Here is a 6,363-nt window from a genome sequence, read left to right on the forward strand (position 1 = left end):
TTTATCCCTTCTCTTAAGGCGCGGTTCAGGTGTCCGACGATATATGTGACAGACACTGCACCACTTCCTTTGCCCAAAAAACCAATTATTATTTATAAGGTTTCCACTGACCCCCGGAGCCGGTTGTGCGTCTTTTCTTTCGTTAAAATGAACGGCCTTTGCAAAGTTAACGCCAATGAACTCTGTGAGCGCCGTCGGCTCACTTGTTTTGTTTGGTTTTTGAGGAAAGGAAATGGCGCAGTAACCGTCTCGCATATCTCGGTGGGCACCCCAACCACGCCGTAAAGGAAGGAATAAAGGAGGGAAGGAAAGAAGAAAGAAAAAAACTTAAAATTGAAAGTTGGATTTGGAGAAAAGGCGCGGCCCTGCGCAGCTGCGGAACACAGGTGGCTCGGTGCTACTAGTGGCACATGCGCAGTAGTGACTAGGGAGCGAGAGAGAGAGAGAGAAATATCCCGTGGCGAGGCGCGCGTTGTGACGTAATGTGCCCCCTAGTAGCACCGCCGAGGCCGAATCGAAGTTCGTGGCCAGTAAAGCTTTCGCTTTAGAAAGCGGACGCTACAAAATTGAAATAACAAACCAATACTCGTAAGCGAGTGCGGTACGTCCAAACTACCACATTAACTCTCGCTCTGAAGTTCAAAAAAATATCTGAACCCCAGCACGTGTCTACCTGGTTCCACTGTGTTTGTTTCTCTGGGTATTAAGGTAACAAGTAGTCACCGTTAAGTTGATTTCATGTGAGCAGTGGGCTATGAGCTAGGTGTCTATTTCTGGGGCGCAGTGCCCTAATATTGATGCAGTCACATGTGAGCAAAAGGAAAGTGGACATTAATTTCATTCTTTCCGTTTTTCGTTTTGCGCTCAGTGTAGCATATGAGCGCCGACCGGCGCATTTCGTATGCTCTCACGCAAATCTTTCGTGTGGAAGCAGCCCATATCTTGAATGGTAATCCTGATAGACCGCAACGACTTGTGTGATTACAGTCTCAGCTCAACCTTCTCAACCTATACAGGCCTTATACTTAACAGAATGTTAAACGAGTGATTTCATCGGTATGTTAACCATGCGCGCGCGTTCTTTAGATTAGCGGCCAGGCGGCCAGGTGATTGATCAACTATGGGTTCCGTTGCTGTTTTTTACGTTAATAGCCTGAGCAGCCATCTCCAAGACACGCAGGCATCTCTATCTTAATTGCCACTAACAACTGTCTACCTGCGGCACGATTAAAAAGCTTGCAGCCTATTTTATGTAGCTGGGCGTTAGGTTCTCTCGTTTTCTTTTTAAATTTTTTTCCCTAAAAAGAAACGATTAGCAGCAGTACACAAAATCCGTTTTAGCGCACAGGTTATGCCACCAGGTTGACCCTGAGAATCAAATGTGTCACAATTAAAATCATTAAACTTTTAGTCACCTCAGTTAGCGTGTTTATTTGCAGAACAAAGAGGCGGTCATGTTTCACGGCTGTGTCATCTGGTAACATTCTGTCACTCGCCCGTGTTCAAAGATATCAGCCTCCAAAATCCTATATCAGTCGATCAGGATGATGTCCGGACCCCGTAGAATATCTGTTACGGGCCCAATTGGACTTATTTTTGGAAATGTGGCGGAAAGTTTGAAGGTTGCTTCACTTCCGCCACCGGTTGGCCCGGTATTGCACTGCCTCCGGGATCGGCCTTCTCTTTAGCGCGTCTTTACTATCCTGTCTTTCTATCCTATCTTTCAGCCCTCCTATTATCTGCACGTGGTAGCGATTGTGGCTCGGCTTGAGCCAGTGAGCAGACCTGTACATTTTACTTTTCTTTCTTCCTGGCAACAACAGACAGAGAGACTAAATCAGTCGGTCTGCTTGCACATTCCGGACAGTGGATACAGCTTAAAACACCACCCGGTTTCACGCAGCGATCTTAAATCGCATCCCATTCACCAACATCGCAGTCGCCTGAAATTGATAGCCCCTCCTATTTCACTTTTGGCGAGCCTAATCGGGGAAATGCCACACGCAAAACATGCTTCACACTATCGACGATTATCGCCATGCATGGGAACCGGTCAATTATACTCTCCACTGCTTCAGTTTCAGCTAGCACCTGTGTCGAATTGTACAGCACACGGTAATCATAAAAGTGCCGAAACACCTTGATGAAAGTCAGCCCTTTTTTCTTTTCCAACATCGTTGCAATGCGCTTATCACGCTTAGCTGGAAATATTTCACTTAAAAAAGGAGCTATACAAGAACCTTTGCACACATAATCACTTTGCACGTATGTATCTCCTTTAAAACGTTCATACGTGGACTCGAGATAATTCAATTAGCAGTGCCACGAAATTGTCAACTGATACCCTACAGGAATTCTGAAATCTTAATGTGTCCGAATCCTCTATTCTTTCCCGCAAAGCACACAGCAGATTTTCCTGGAGAAGAGAATAAAACATGTCTAATGTGTCCATAGGAAAGGCGGAAATGACCCTGCCAGGACAGCTCTTGCTGCAAAGAAACCCGATCACGTCCCCCGAGTTGTTGACGGGAAAGAAATCGTCTACACTGAGGATGCTCAAATGTTTGTGCAAAAAACGAGACAGAACACCTTGCCAGGACCCTTTCTCTGAAACAATTGCACTCGAAGGGACACCCTCTTTATGTGTTTTGGCTGAGAAGGAAATGTTGAGGCCATTCATTAATTTTGTTGCCGCGAAATTCCTGCGCAGGCTACTTAGAAGTAAAGTAGCGCAAAAGCCTAAGGTTGTCCGTTGTATGCTTCCAGAGTGTGAACAGGCTGCTTGCGTAATATTTCTGAGTCGAAATTTCGAGGCAGGTGTCATAGGAAAACCTAGGACAAACGGTCAAAAACTTCGCCAAAGGATGGATGTCACAGACAGCGGCCCGGATCCTGAGCAATCGAAAAGTCCAGTGGGAGGAAGCTTTTCAAGCCAGAATCCAGTGGTTCCCGGTGCACATGGGAGAAGTATCGGACACGTATCGCAACCGAAACGAGACGGCACAGGCCAAGGCGCGTGAGCTTGCGAAGCGCGCCGGCGACCGTCGTCCATGGACAGCACCAAAGACTGTTTCACCACATACAACGAAATTACCATGGCCCTCTGCCTGGCCCGCGGAACCTTCCCTCCGCCCAACGACAAGCTGGACAGGGCGCACGCGGTGGCCCTCAGACAATTGCAGATGCTCACGTACCCCAACCCGGCACAATACCACAGACTCTACTCCGGAACATACCCGACAAATATATGCAAGGTCTGCCACACTGCTTTAGCAACTTTACCCCACATGCTCTGGGACTCTAGCAAAAACCCTGACGGTGCTAACTCCGGAACCCTCCCGCCGCGGTGGGCCGCTGCTTTGCGCCGCCCCAGCCTCGGTGACCAACTCTGGGCCGTTCAGCAGGCCCGCGAGGCGACGGCGAGGCAATACCTCGACGTCCCCACGTGGGAGACCTAAGGCCCCGTCGGCGAAAGCTCTGCAGGACTTTTTTAATAAAGTTGTTACCAACCAAGTGTCATTGGACATGGTCTTGCAACGACAATCTGGCAATATCACGGGCTAAGGAAGGAAATGTAATGCGAAGGCAGGGTAACCGATGGACCATAAGGTTAACAGAATGGATTTCAAGATAAGGAAACCGTAGCAGGGGGTGGCAGAAAGTTAGGTGGGCGGATGAAATTAAGGAGTTAGCCGTGATGCGGTGGCCGCAGCTCTCACAGGACAGGATTATTTTGCAGAGGCATGTGACAGGCGTTTGCCCTGCATGGCCGCAATCAGGCTGAAGATAGGGATCATCTGCTTTCTATAAAAGCACGTTTGCTAATTGCATTATTTAATGGCTAAAAATGAAACAACGAGAACGACATTACTTGTGGGACAGGTGCCACCAGCGCTAACAGCGTAGTGAGCAAGGCCACTTTGTGAATACGACGGCCGGTAAGAGACGAGAAGGGGCCCGATACAGAAGAGGTGAATTGCAGAAGTGTACCGTGGTGACCATGATGGTTAACGGTCATACTTGAAGCCGCATGAAGGATGGGAGAACGGGGGAGATGACAGAGCGAGCACTGACTGGCGACGATTCGCTCGCTCTACCGTCACAAAAAATAGATTTTGCCTTTCTACTTCCTCGGTGTTTCCTTGTCTCTTGAACAAAATTTCTACTAATTCTTCCTTTCAAGTAGCTCGCTGTTTTTTTATATATGCCAATAGTATTACCGACGCATCAATGATGTGAAAGTTAAACTGTATGCCGACGATTGCGTCTTGAACAGTGTTATATACAATGCTTCAAAACAAACTATGTTCACTGAAAACTTTTTTTAGTTTTGGACTCGCGTCTAAAGAATGGTGCGAAGATTGACTTTAGTAAACCTGTTTTTCTAACAAAAAATAAGTAGCCCCTTGATTATTAAATCTCTGATTATTTAATCATTCTGCTACGGGTGTTAAATACTTAGGCCTAGCGATTATGGACGACATCAAATGGGACATGTTTATAAGGATCATTTGAACTAAGGCACTCATTCAGGTTTGTTTTGCTCACAGAAATTAAATGCCTCCACTCCATATTTTAAGCTTAAAGTATACCACTATCTAGTCGCAGCTGTTCTCGAGTATGCTTCAACAGTATGGGCGCCTTACTATACCAAGGACATTGCTAAAGAGGAGAGCATCCTGCGCCTTTAAGCTAGATTTTGTTTACCTGGTTATCGATCAACTTTATATTTTAAAAATATGTTGATGCAGCTACGTTTGAAGCCCCTTCATGCGCGCCGTCAAGTTTCCAGGCTGAGATACTTTTATATGCTTTGTCATCCACCAAGCAGTCTGAATCACTCCAAGGTAATGCGTCCATATTCCCCCAGGACTTCACTTTATCAAAAATTTTACCTTCCCCTCATAACACACCAGTGAAACTGTTTACCTACCTTTGTCGAATCTTAGAGTGAAAAAATGTTATTGAAGCAATTGTTGGAACCCTCTTTTGCTGGAGCAGTGCTGCTGCTAGCATTATCTGTAAATAAAAGAAAATATAAATTATATGCCTAAAGGCGCTGTTCTAAAGTGACGGACAACGAGATGTTACTATTAGGTAGCGCTGTCCGCACCGCAGGCGATATAATGCGAGAGCGAGCGTAAACACGCCATAATTGCGCACCTCCTAAGTGCTAACACAAGGAAAGGAACGGAACACACAAAGAAGCGGCGAAGAAACGAATAACCAATGTGTGAAAAAATACAGCTTCCGTGATCTTTTTATTTTTTTGTTGTTTATTTTGCACCAGTTAGCTGAAATGCCTACTGCACTTAGCATGTTCGCCTTAGCTTGAACTCGGTCCTGTTGGCTCATTATGAAGCAACATGTCACATTACGCTAGGAATATTGGTGGTAGAACTCTGTGTTCAGTAGGGCCAGCTAGAAATTCGTAGAAGCTAGAACCACATGTCCAGAAATGGCTAGAATCTCAACTGATGCCATGGTGTAGTGTACAGATTACAGGTTATATGTTGGGTGTAAAGATAGCAGCACGCTTAAAATAAGAGAAGCGCACGATGTGTCCCACTGAGTTTTCGTATGTTTTTGATCCCTACAATTTCTAACTAAATAGACCAATCCTTCGCCCTTCTTATATTTTGCATAAAATAAAATATTATTGGAAACCTTTTTTATTTCAATGAGGTTTCGTTGGCCAAAGTTTATGCTTTGTTTCCTGGTGGCGAAATAATTTCTACATCTTTGATGTTTGGGGGAGGATATTTGGAATGAATTCAATGGATCGAAGGACGTTTAAATTGAATTGATGTGCATTGGCCGATTTTCCATTCAAAGGAATTTCAAAAGCCAAGGCTTGCCTTAGAGCAGTTCACTATTAATTCAAAGGCCACGTGTTTTTTAAGGATCGATCGGTTTCCCTTGACCACAGCCGCTGCATTGATGCGCACATTGTATCTTCCCCTCTCCTCCTTTTCTTTCCCGGTGGATCGCTACACGACCGCTAGGTGCGCGGCGGTTTTTTGTCCGTTACGTTTCCCATGCTGCGTTCGCGAGCAAAATAACGCAGTCCAAATAAGAAAAAAATTACGAAGTCTGCAGCTGGTGCTGGAAAAGACCGCTGTCTTCTTTCGCTCATTAATTCATTCGTTCTTTGTGCCTCAACTGAGATATACGAATGGCGCTCAACTGCCGCTTTTTTAACCTGTGTGAAATGATAAACTGAAACGAAAAGGCTATCACCGTTGAATTTTTCAGAGCCATTCGACGGTGCGCAGAACTAGTACGTCCTCTTCCAGTTCGAACACGGCGGGAAGAGAATGGATCGCTTCAAGTTAAGACAGGCGGCCGAAGGATGCCTTGTTC

At 45.7% G+C, this 6,363-nt stretch overlaps 1 pseudogene; it reads left to right on the forward strand.

The window, feature by feature from the left end:
* The first annotated feature begins 1,565 nt into the window (after positions 1-1,565).
* LOC144116710 (U2 spliceosomal RNA) lies at positions 1,566-1,686 on the forward strand (annotated as a pseudogene).
* Positions 1,687-6,363: the final 4,677 nt, after the last annotated feature.

The sequence above is a fragment of the Amblyomma americanum genome, chromosome 1 (assembly GCF_052857255.1).
Source record: "Amblyomma americanum isolate KBUSLIRL-KWMA chromosome 1, ASM5285725v1, whole genome shotgun sequence".
In the NCBI taxonomy this organism is placed as follows: domain Eukaryota; kingdom Metazoa; phylum Arthropoda; class Arachnida; order Ixodida; family Ixodidae; genus Amblyomma; species Amblyomma americanum.